At 38.0% G+C, this 12,630-nt stretch overlaps 1 long non-coding RNA gene across 1 annotated transcript; it reads left to right on the forward strand.

The window, feature by feature from the left end:
* The first annotated feature begins 7,269 nt into the window (after positions 1-7,269).
* LOC148298394 (uncharacterized) lies at positions 7,270-8,290 on the forward strand. Its single transcript, XR_015839197.1, has 3 exons — positions 7,270-7,498; positions 7,539-7,725; positions 7,791-8,290. It is a non-coding gene; the product is annotated as an uncharacterized LOC148298394 (long non-coding RNA).
* The last annotated feature ends 4,340 nt before the right edge of the window (positions 8,291-12,630 follow it).

The following is a 12,630-nucleotide window of genomic DNA, read 5'->3' on the forward strand; positions in this document are numbered from 1 at the left end:
TGAGAGCCTACACAAAAGATTAAGTTTGGGGATTCGCACCTTGTCAAATAGTAAAAACCCGTTGTCCGTGCCGTTGAATCCAATTTGGGACCGCAGTCGCCAATCGTGATGCCTGGGAGCACTTCATGGTTATCACGTCTTCGAAGAGGCATGATGAAGGCATGCACTCCATGGCACACCCCCTCAACGTACAATTGTGCCCAGACAATCGCCATATTTGCTGTACTAGCAGCCCCTCCGATCCAAAACTTCATGGCATCATGGGTGGGCGTCTGGATGACAAACTCCTTCGTCTTATGGTCATAGACTGCCTCGGTTTGGATGCCTTTGACGTTACTGCCGTGCAAAGCCTCAGTCAAGGCAAAACACCCTAAATCCTTGAACTCTGCCGCCCTCTCTGCGAAGTGTTGATGCTGTTCAGTACCAAGACTGTGAATGGTTTTGGCATAGAGATAAAAATGTACTCCGAATTTCCCAATTAAGCTTGGATTAAAGGAATACAGAGCTAGGGATACTGTGGAATTTAGATTCGGGTTTTGGAGATATTACTGATAGGTGACCAACTGGTTTTCGCCATAGAAGAGGAACTGCCGCGTGGTGAGTTCTCGCTCTTCGGCTCTGGAAGATTCCTCGAGGTGGGAGTGGCGGAAGATATTAGGATGTGATAAAATCAAGTCATAAGCCTTTTGGAGAATGAAGTCGTTAACACCATACAGGGCTAGCCTCAACTATTTTTTGTTGGTGGTTGAGAGCCTCCTATATGCGTGGATAGGTGCTTCTTCGCAAGAGAGTTGTTTGTTTAGACTTGAGAGTCGATCAGACATAAAATATAATAGGCTTTACCAATAAAATAAGTATAATATATATATTTTAATTGGAAACTATTATATATATAAACAAGATAAAGACAAAACCTTACAGAGTAGTAGAATAATAATAAAAAATAAGATTTTTTTAAAAAACGATATTTTTGATGACGCAGGAACAATATATTTCTTATACAATTGTTTATTATAGATATATTGTAAATATTGGTTGACGAGGGAGGCCTCAAATAAATATAGAGATATATATATATAGAATAATTAAATAATAGTATTATTTTATATAAATTTAACATATTAGTTGCTGTCTTAAAACATTTATTATTTTAATCAGTTCATAAAAAAAAAAAATTTTCCTTAAAATAATTAAGATGTTCCAGTTAAAGGCAGCATTATTAATTTTCACATATTCTAATATATTAAAAATGTAGTAAAAAAATACATTTCAAAACAGGAAATAATATGTGTACATACTTACTTCTGTATATTATTCAAGGTGAATAAACCTCTTCTGGACTGTTTTCCCAAGGTTTTAGATCCGCCTCATTGAAATGGATTGTTTTCGCCATCTGACTCTTTTGATTGTTGACGATTGTCATTCTGAACAAATTTGCATTCTTTTAAGACTTATCTTTCTCGAAGGCGATAATCGATTTATTTGAATTGGCAGATTGTAAAAACTGTAGATTGAGGACTCGCCTCGTATGCTGGCTAGTCTTAGGTCGAGATACGTTGTCCAATGCAACGTTCTAAATACGTGAGCTATTGATTATCTCTACACTATGTGGGTATATAAATTTTCGTTTTTTGAACTATTATTGCTATAATGGAGTTCGTTTTTTATTGGGATTACTTGAATCCCTGCTATACTTATTCTTCTTGTTGGTATGGGCTGTCTTTGGCCTTTAACAGAGAGATATGGAAGTCGCGTGGCATGGTTCAAGTCTAAAATATGAATCTCGTAAGGATAAATATAAGATATGAGGATATACCTGCTTTTGGGATAGATATTGGCAGCGTGAGTCTAATTTCTGAGTGCAGTGAATTTCGTCTTGGCCAGCTCGTTGATCGTCTCAGTCTTGGAGATGGAGTTCGGAGCGAAGCCATTTCTATCGACCCCTTCTCCTTCAAGAAAATACTGGTAATTTTTTGCAGGTGTATTCTTCTTTAACCCTCTGCCTAGATTCTGCGATATTTTAAAATTTGTATCTTTTTCGAGATGAAGAGTCTTAGATCGGTTTTTTTACTCATCTCCTCCTTAAATCTCTTCGGGGCAGAGAGCCAATGAATTATTTATAATGATTGCAGTGTCGATATTTGTATGAGTATTATGATTGTATCGGTTCTGGAGAGTTTTCCTCATTCTCGGCCTCAGTAAAGAAAACGTTGAGATAATCTGTTTTTTTATTTTTTATTTTGCAATATTTTGTTTATCTGGACTTATCTGCTTCGATGTAAGCAACCATTGTTTTCTTTTTTCCCTCTGGTCTTCGGTCCATATTTATTATTGTTTTTTATCCCGCAAAGAGAGATCAAACCTGCTTTCCTGATTGGTTTTACAATGAGTAAGATTGCTTTGAGGAGATTTATCATTATGAGAGATATTTTTACTTTCGCTGTAGAATCTCAGGGGAAGGGCTACCAAACCTTTAAAGCATGTTTTAGGTGAGTTTAATCTTTTCTGATTCTTTCTTCAAATCTTTGGCTGTCTCGTGAATACTGTCGACCAGCTGGGAGAGCATAATTTCGGGAGAGTGGCAGGTCGGTCGGAGTCCATTTTTTATAACTAATTGTCCCGACAGAAAGTCTTAGGTCGCCGATAGGGTAGGTGTCTTATTGATGTATTTACTTTATCGTCTCCTCTTCTGAGAATTGTGGGGTGTTGATTTTGTTAACCAGCATAGTGGAGAATACAAATGTATATATATATTTTTACAAATACTGCTAAATTATGTTATCTATGCATTTGGATTGGAGAAACTACTGCAGGTTATTAATCATATAATAATGCTCATCAAAAAATAATAAGTGGGTTTGGAAGCTCGAGTCAATTATGTGTTGTGGTGGTGCTCATTCTTTTTTAAAATACCCGCCAATGTATTATCCGACTCCCCAATAAGATTTAGGTTCTTGTTGCGATTTCAATCTTTAGGTCAATCCAGATAACTCGTTTAATGATTTCTAAAAAAAATAAGAAGCATATTTTAATTGAACACAGATAGATATGTTGCACAACTAGATATCTTTTTACTTATCGTTCGTTTCTCTCGAACAAAACACTATTTTTGAGTTCTCGTATTTCAGTCAATGCGATCTCATACTTATCATCCTTCCTTTTGATTTCAGCCTCGAGAACCCTGTTCCTGTCCTTGAGTTCTTTGATCTTGGTTTCGAGATCTGCTTTGTCAGTCCTTTCTTTCCTGATGCCTTACTTGAGAATCTCTAGCTTCTTCTTGAAGATCTTGATTTCCTCCTTATGTTGGAGCTGCTAGATTTCGCTCCTATCCCCAGGAGTCAAGAGATTGTTATTATTAGGGTTGCTGAGAGTTTTTTCTTCGGTTTTTTTAGGATTGATCTATATCATGAATCTTGGATATTACTATTTTTGAATAGTTTTTTTAGGTATACATTATTTCTTTCAATCTATTTTCAACGCTATTGTATTAAAAAAGGTTCGAGGATAATAATAGTAAATTAAGAGTGAAACTAAATTATTCAATTGAAAGCAAAGGACTACTTTTTTTAAGCAATTAAAAAATGACAGTAAGAGATACATTTTATCACTTCTAGATTTGGTGCAGTTTGAACATTATATGCTTAAGAAAAGAAGGATGTCCTTTTAGGTCGAACTCTTCATTTATGATGCTCTTTCGATGTTATATTTTCCTCTTTTCCTTTCCACTCTTCATTAGCCTTTGCTGAATTACTGGAGGTGGGCTCCTCTGCAATGTACTTTATCTGAGTGCGAATGGCAGTGCGATGCCCGATCTCTTTGTTGGACTTGTGCCAGGAGTTGAAATTCTTGAACTGGAAGACTGCCTCATTCTGTCGCTATTCTGCCTGTAGGTTGATAATTGGGAAACACTCATTAGCTTTCCATTTCTTGCGCTATTTTTCCAAATGCTACTAACTTCACTGTTGTCATTATTATTGTTCCTATTAATATCTAGCTTGATTTTTTTGTCAATATATTTTGCGATTATTTCTGTGTCGGGAGGTTTGAGACAGCGAGAAATTTACATTCTGTCTTGGGCAGAGTAGATGGAACCAGACTGACTTCGGCGCGTCTGAGGCCTCGTGCGCAAGAGTAAGCTGGGGTTCGCTAATGAGTCCCAATCGGTTTTGTCCGGAGAAGTAAGCTGATAATATTTGGTATCCAAAATCCTGCGAGAGTTGTTGTAGGATGAGAAAATTCGTCTTTGTTCTCTCGGTTTCGATTCCATTTTTTTACTGGCAATTAGATAAACATCAATGTCAAATCAAAATCACCTTATATTTTTTATATTAAAATTTATTTTTGATAATTTTTTTTAGTTTTCCTCTGAAAAATCCTATTGAGGAAAAATTGATATAAATGATTTTTTTCTTAAGCTAAGGGGTTATTATTTTATAATGAGAAAAGTCAAAAAATAAAATAGTATAAAGCTAACAAGAAAAAAAAAATCACTATGCACAAGAAAATATAAACTTATACCTTCATTTTTTATTCTCTTCTTATAAATGATCATTTAGGGTGAGCACTCTTGGTGGATTTATGGTTCTTGAGACCTTTGCTGCTCTCAATAAGTGGGTAGACCATGAGAGTCAGTCCAGAGCTGGGAGGCGTATTCTCTGTTACAATATTGGTGTTAGCATTATGGGCAGACAGATGGGCAGATAAACCCTTAAATAGCGTCTGCTGGGTGGTTCGTTTGTTTTCCAAAGTGGGGACGGTGGATGGCCCACAAACATAGCTGTTTAAGTGTTTAGTGCTTTATCTGGCTATTTTTTCTTCTGTTTGCCCACCCCAAGGTAGGAAGTCAGTTGATCTCAATGCAGGTATATTATTCGAGTTGCCACTGCTATAATTGAGTTTGCCGTTCATGCTATTGTCTTTGTTGGTACTCATAGTAGAAGTCAATTTGCCCTTCATAGCCTGGGCTTAATCAAATTTATCCCGATCACTGTTCTCCGAAAACTCCATCAGTAATTTCGATCGAGCTAATGAAGGTTTAATTTTTGGGTTATTTTTTATCCAGCTTTCGAAATGTGAATTTTATGAGTGCCCGCTGACATTGGAGACTGGTGCCTGCGTCAAATCATAGATTTGTTTTGGATTGTTCACTGTTATGCTGGCTTTAGGATTTTCCACATAGTTTTTGCCTTTTCTACCATTCTCTTATTCATTGGAGTGGTGTCCTGAAATAAGTGAAGAAGAGTCCTCCATTTCTGAGGCAAAAACCTTTAAGAACTTTGCCTTCGCTGCAGAAGTGTCGCTATAGTTTGGCTTGAATTCTAGATGCTGCTGTTTCTGCTTCGACTCCAGGTGCAGCTCCTCTGGCGATTCGACGTGCAACATCTTTCGAGAACCATATGAATTTCTATTATTTTCGTAGAACCTCTCTTTGTTCCGCTTGAACTAACTAATCTTCAGCAACACTTCTTAATGTTCTCGCGAGTCGCGTAGCTTCATTTGCTCGGAGAGGTAGCATCTCTTATCAGTTTCCTCCAGGATTTGCTCGAAGGTGGAGCAAGGCTAGGAGAAGGCCATCATATAATTGTTGCCTTGTTTCTTGGGCTTGTCGAACACAGATGGTGTGGCTGTTAATTTCATATTGGAGTTTTGGTCATATGCTGACGTGGATGGAGCCTTGAATGTGCTACTATTATTACTGATCTGCCCAGATTTCTTCCGATTTACATTTTTTAACAATAACTTTGGCTCAGAATCGAATGTTCTACGACTATATTCTCTCAGTCTTTTATAAGCTTCAAAATTTCGAAAAGGTTTCTCATCATCCTCGAAGCTGGCTCGTGGCACAACCTGCTTGGTGCTCTCTTAGACGGGACAAACGACAACACAATTTTGCTTTTGGGCATTTTTCTTATTGATCCTGGGATTCGTTGTCCTTTGACGAACTAACATGGTACTGATGAACCACTTTTCCAAGGACTCAATGTTCTCTGTCTGGACTGCTTTGTCTCTGAATCCTATTGATTTAAGAGAGGAAACAAGAGATTTGAAGACCCAGTTTTCAATATTGGTGGGTGACTAGGCTGATGATGCAGGTGCGCCTGGCCTCGGATTGGCTGAGATGGTGCGTTGGCCGTTCGGCTGGGTCTGTGGTTTCTGTGAATTTCTATCTAACCAATTTTTGATGTAATGGATGAGATTTCGTGTGGCTTCGCAATTGACTAGCGATTTGGTGAGGTCGGCCACGTTGATCAGGGAGAGATCTATGGCATCATTGCCGAATAAATGATTGACAGTTTGTTATCCCATGGAATTTCGCGCACATACTTCTTATAGTTATTTGAGGTAATTTATGTTTTGACCACCCTGAGATGTTGGTTTTTTCATAGACAAGAAGAATATCAAAGTACAGTTCAAAAAGTATATGTCAAGAACAAAAATAACTTAGAATTATGTATATATATTTTAGGTAATACAGCCTATATGTATTTATTAAAAATAACTACCTCTATTTTTTCTATTGTTTTATTCGGAAACAGTGTTATGGTTTTTCTACCATCGATGATTTACGGAAAATACCATTAAATATTATTCTTCCATATTTAGTAAAGAATAAAAAAATATAGTGATAAATAATAGTTGAATCAACCTCATATATTTATCGAAAAAGCTATTGATAAAAAAAAAAAGCAATGCTTTCCAAACTCAAAACGTGAATATCGCATTATACCAAATTTCTATAGAATATGAGAAAGACGACCCCCCCTTTTTAATCTTCTTATCATTCTAAAGAGAGACCATTAATAGACTTTGTTATTTTTTTCTTCATCTAAATATATTTCTGAGTTCACAATAGTTTTTGTAGTGTTCAAGTTATCTAAATAATAGAAATTTTAGATTTTTTTCCAATAGATAGATACATAGATACGGAAGTAAATTTTTTTCCAATATAAATTCATTCACGAACCATCATTCGGATTTATTTTGATTGAGGTAGATTAAATTATATTTTTTAAAAGAATATAGAAATATTGATTTATTGTTGACTTTCCAATCTGGATTTTTAATACTCGAGAATTCATTTTGTTAACTCTATAAAAGTCTCACTCTCTTATAATAATATTTCAGATTTAATATCTATTTTGTTTTTTATAAAGATATAGATACCTTATTTCAAAATAGACAAATAATATAAATAATTCATTTTTTTAAATATATCAAAAATAAGTCTGTTTAAAAAACAACGAATACTATCATACATAATGACTACTTTGTAAAATCAGAACCAAAAGCAAGAAGTCCCCAGCTAAGCTCAATCCCTAACCAATGCTAAATAATAACCTACTGTAAAACCATAACTACCCAATCTGCAAGTTACTCCTGCATCCATTTAAGTTGACCGCAATCTAAATAGTGGTGAGGTCATAAAGACTTAATTGAAAAGACCTAGAGAACAAGACGCTGAGCACAATATCAAGAAGTAGGAGAAAGTTGCAGTCAAGTACGAATTTTTACCCATTATCTTTTGTTTACCGCTCCAGAAAAAAGAGGCAACTGTTATCATTCGAGGAGGAGTTACCCGAAGAAAACAACTCCCCGAGCAACGAACCCAAGAAAGGAAGTCTCAAAAAGAAGTCGACAAAGCCAGTCGACTCGGAACTTTCCAAGAAAGACACCCTCTCCATTGAGGAACAACTCCGTTTGCAGTACTTGAAGGAATCCGAAAAGGTATCTGGTGAAATTTTAAATAGTGATACAATTAATGATGTTTATATTTATTTGCTACTAAATAGATAAAGGATGAATACTTCGAAATGGATATTTGCTACTGGTAAACAAGAGATATCATCAAGAAATTGAACAAGCAAAAAAAAGTGAAAGTTGGAGAGCTTCTCGAATTGGGTCGGCTCGAATTGGTCGAGTATTTCCAGGATTTAGTCAAGCTCACGACTTAAGACCTCTTATTCGTAGTCAAAGATTTCATGGTTCCCCATTCCATGACCATCTACGAACTATAGGTTCTCAAGCTCAAGACTAAAACAGGAGAACCTTTGCTCAACTTCCACACCGTAAAAATGAAAAAGGACATGAAAGAAATGGAACTATCTGTTAACCTTGAAGGGCCAGTCATGATGGTGGAGAAGGTCTTATATGAGAAAAACAAGACGATACATCCCTTCTGCAATTGGTTTACCATTGACTTGCCAAAGCCGAAAAACAATAATAATGTTAGTGCGGTTGGTGTTGATAATGAAATTGGAGAAGATATTGCAATTTGAAGCAGCAAATAGGAGAAAAACACAATAGTCAAAGTTAATAGATTACTGGTTGTATATTTTTTTATCTATGAAATACTTTAATTCTGTAAACGCACCGAATAAATGAAATATTTAAGATATATTGAATATGTATTAATTTTGGATTATTTGATACGATAAGATAAAATCCTCAGAGCGGATTGACCAATCTTCTTTCTTTCCTATACTTCTTGTTAATTTCATGTTTTTTTATCACCCTTTCAAAGAATGTGTTCAACTCTACATTTTATTAAACATTCGGAGGGCCTTCCACCTCATCAGACTCTATCAATTCCTCGACCACCAACGTTGATCTTTTCTGTAAATTTTTGCCTTATGATTCTATAGAATTGCCCTGTTCTTCTTTCGAAATTTTAAAAAATTAGATACAAGAGTAGAAGGATTAGAGTAGCTCTACATGATAGGTGTTTACAACTTGTATAATTAACATAACAAGACTCAGTAGAACCAGGATGCAGATGGATGAGAGAAGCGCAACTTCTATTTGGAAGTTATATGTTGTGGTAGAAAGCAGGATGGAATCCAGCAAAATTATCGATGACTCGAGAACCAGAACAAGGATCACGCGGAAATTGTCGATTCGTTGCTTGTATGGTTTGAAACAAAGAACAAGAGGAATGTAGGATATGTACAATCCGAGGAGACCTAGAGAACGGGCGGTTGGATAAGAAATGAGAGCGTTAATCAGCACGGACGTCAGAAAAGCCCGAAGGGACTCCACGATTGGATAAAACCGAGAAAGTTGACGCTCCTCAAATAAACTAGTGAACTAAAAAGGTAGCTTATCGCTGTATTTGGTCGATATTCTGCCAGCATCCAAGGTGCTCTTGGTTTAAATTCTCAGAGTCGACCTGCTTCTTACCCCTCCTTTCGGTTCTTAAGCAATGTTACTAACATATTTTTGATCGAACTCCTCGATCAATTAATTGTTGGAATTATGAGAGCCTTCTTTCGTTTTCTGATTCGCGGGTGAACTCTTTTCGGAAAGGAGGGATTCTGGTTAAAATACAGGGAGAACAATGTTGGCTCTTCTCATCCATTTGAAAAGGAAAAGCTAATAGATTATCATTCCACAAAGAGAGAGAAATGAGAAAAATACGTTGATACTAGAGATAGTACTGGATAATGATGGGTTTGTGAGTTGGATCAGTGCAGCCCACATCAAGATGGGCAAAAGCCCGAGGCTTAATATAATTAAGTAATAACGGAAGTAGTAAGCGACTTTATGCATACTATGACGTTCCTTAATTTTGAATATTTTGCAGGACGCGATGAGAATACTGCATACAAGAAGCCCGAAAGCAAGGCCCACAAACACAAATCCTGTATTTCCCAGAAACTGATCGTTAACATCGTAGAACCCATAAGGAGAAGGGAGAACACAATTGCAATTTTATAAGTCAAAACCCCCAAGCAGCGCCATTGATTTTAAACTTGAGATTCCAGGGTAAATCCACTAAGAATGCCCTTCGAGAGAAAATGTCTGCGTCATATAAATAAAGGCCAGGATATTGAGTGGATCTATCGTATAATATGCGACCTTTCCAGCCCCAAAAACAAGTGCCAAAGCTACAACCACGAGCGTCATAATAGCCACTACTTACAGTGAAGTATTAATAGTTGATACGCTAGATATCGTGGAGTCTGGATAATAATTGGCGGGAGGATAGGTTACAATTGGTACATCTATCGTGAACTCAGAGGCAATTATGGTTAATTGCCTTTCAAGTAATAATCTTCGCGAAAAACTTGGAGTTATCTTGATTGTGAGCTTTGCATTCTGGATCGACGCAGAATAAGTGATAATCACTTTCACTAAAACCAAGGAAACAATTTCGACCGTGGCAGTAATTCCTCCGGGAGGAAGAGAGATCGTAAAATCAGATGGGCCCAGCCTTAGAGGAATCGATATTTCGAGATAGACTTCGATTTTGTTCTTTCCTAGAATTTTGACCACTTTCGCTAGGCTGATTGCAACGTTAACAGCAAGTGAGCAAGAAGAAGCTGATGAACTATTATTACCAGATTTACAATCCCATCCAGTTTCTATGTTGCAAATTGATGAGCATCCATCCCCACTCAAAGTATTTCCATCATCGCATGAAAGTGTGTATCTTTGGCCATCACCACATATTTCCCGGCAAGCTCCGAGAGAGTCTTAGTAAAATCCGCCCAACTATGAACAAGCCGAACATTAGTTGGTTGTGGAGTTGAGAAGATAAGTGGATTAGCAGGTGATAATGGTCGAAATGTTGCATGTAGCAGCTTTTGGGAAGGTGGCCGTGCAAAGAGTGCAGCCCAGCGTAGGATGGACGTAGGAATCAGAAGAGCAGGCCAGACTAGCGCACGTGGACCCTGATAAAAAAAGAGGGTAAGAACATGAAGAACATTGATCTCCTCCAGATCCAGAACATTAGCTACAGGAAGACTGACACACATAGCACATTTTGTCATTGGAGTCCAGATAGTATCCAGAATTACAACCTTGACAGGTATAAAGAGCAGTGCAAGTCGTACAACTGTCGAGACAGTTCATACATGTTTGTAATGTGCTATTTGCGTAGTATTTATCAGGACAGGTTTGAGTGCAGCTGACAGAAAAAACTCCACTCATATAGTAAGTAGACTAGCATTGGGTACAACGACTAGAGTTGGAGCAGACCAGACAGTTGGATGGGCAGGAAATGCATGTCATTGAAGAAGTGTCACTGTAAGACCGAGTCGGGCAGCTCACATAACAAGTAGTATTGGCTGAAGAAAGATAGTAGGTTGGCGCACAAGAAGTGCAGTTGGTATTAAGGCTACCTGTGCAACTCATGCATTTGAAGTCACAGGACCCGCAGAGCTCATTGACTCCATCATCATAATAGCCAATTGAACAGGCGCATTTATTACTCGATTGTAGAAAACGATGGGCAGTTAAGTTACAATAGAGGCAGGTTACACTCGAGGATCCCGAGCAGACTTCGCAAGAATAGTGGCAAGCAGAACAGACAGACGTGGTAAGAGCATAGTATCTGTAGAAGCATACACAATAAGGACTTGAGTAACCGTTAAGGTCGACAGAGGAGTTAAGATGCCGATAGTTGCTCGAATTACAAGTCTAACAAGCTGAACTAGAAGTACAAGTTTCACAGGAAAGGTCGCATCTTGTACATGTCTCGCTGTTAGTCGCGTTATCATAGTATCCCTGAAGACATTCACAAAGGTTGGTGGAAAGGTTGAGAGTCCGATAATTGGTAGCATTGCAGGAGTCACATGACGAACTATCGGAACAACTTGAGCAACTGTAGTCACATGTACTGCACAATGTATTTGTAAAGTCATCAAAGTAGTGTTGGGAACAGAGACATGAAGTGGACTGAAGATAGCGATACATCGTGGCGTCACAAGTAAGGCAGGCATAGGCAGTGGAACAAGTTAAGCAGCTGTAATAACAGGGTTGGCAAAGTTAGTTCGTCAAATCATCGAAGTATTTTGATATGCATGAACAAAGATTGGTGGTAGAGTTTAAGGTACGATATCTTGTAGGATTGCATGTCTGGCAAGCCGAAGCATTGGTGCACGTGGCACAAGTGTATTGGCAGCTCTGGCATAAAGCATGAGTGCCATCATCCCAATATTTGCTGGAGCAGGGACAGGTATTCGTTGAATCACGAAACAGCGAACTATTGCAGCTGGTACAGGATGTGCTGGATTAGCAAGTCACACAGCGATATGAGCACGCTTGACAAAGCTCTGTCACCAAATTGTCATAGTAACCATTCGAACAAAGACAATTCAGACCAGATTGTGTTCTAAAATTAGTGGAGTTGCAGGTCGCACAACCAGAAGCAGATGTGCAAGAGGAGCAGGAATAGCCACAGGCGAGACACGCCGACTGTGAAGAGTCGTCATAATAATGCTGATCGCAGGGGCATAATGAAGAAGAACTTAAGGTGCGATGATCAAGTAAACTGCAGGTCTGGCAGGCAGCGGAACTCGAGCATGTTTTACAAGTATAATCGCAAACCAGACATAACTAAGATGTCCCATCAGAATAATAACCATTGGAGCATATGCATAGTCCACTCGAAGAATTGTAGGTACGGTATTTGGTAATATCGCATGTAGAACAAGGTGTCGCACTATAGCAAACATCACAAGAGTAATGGCAGGGCTGGCATAAGGCAGCATTGGTGCCATCGTCAAAAAAGCCAGAACTGCAGGTGCAAAGGCCAGGACTGGAGCTGAGAATGCGGTGGAGAGATGAGCTACAGGAGCTACATGCAGAAGAGTTTGAGCAGGAACTGCAAGAATAGTGACAAATAAGGCA

The sequence above is a fragment of the Brachycentrus maculatus genome, unplaced genomic scaffold (genome assembly GCF_059751285.1).
Source record: "Brachycentrus maculatus isolate JH-2025_06_01 unplaced genomic scaffold, ASM5975128v1 h1tg002113l, whole genome shotgun sequence".
Classification (NCBI taxonomy): domain Eukaryota; kingdom Metazoa; phylum Arthropoda; class Insecta; order Trichoptera; family Brachycentridae; genus Brachycentrus; species Brachycentrus maculatus.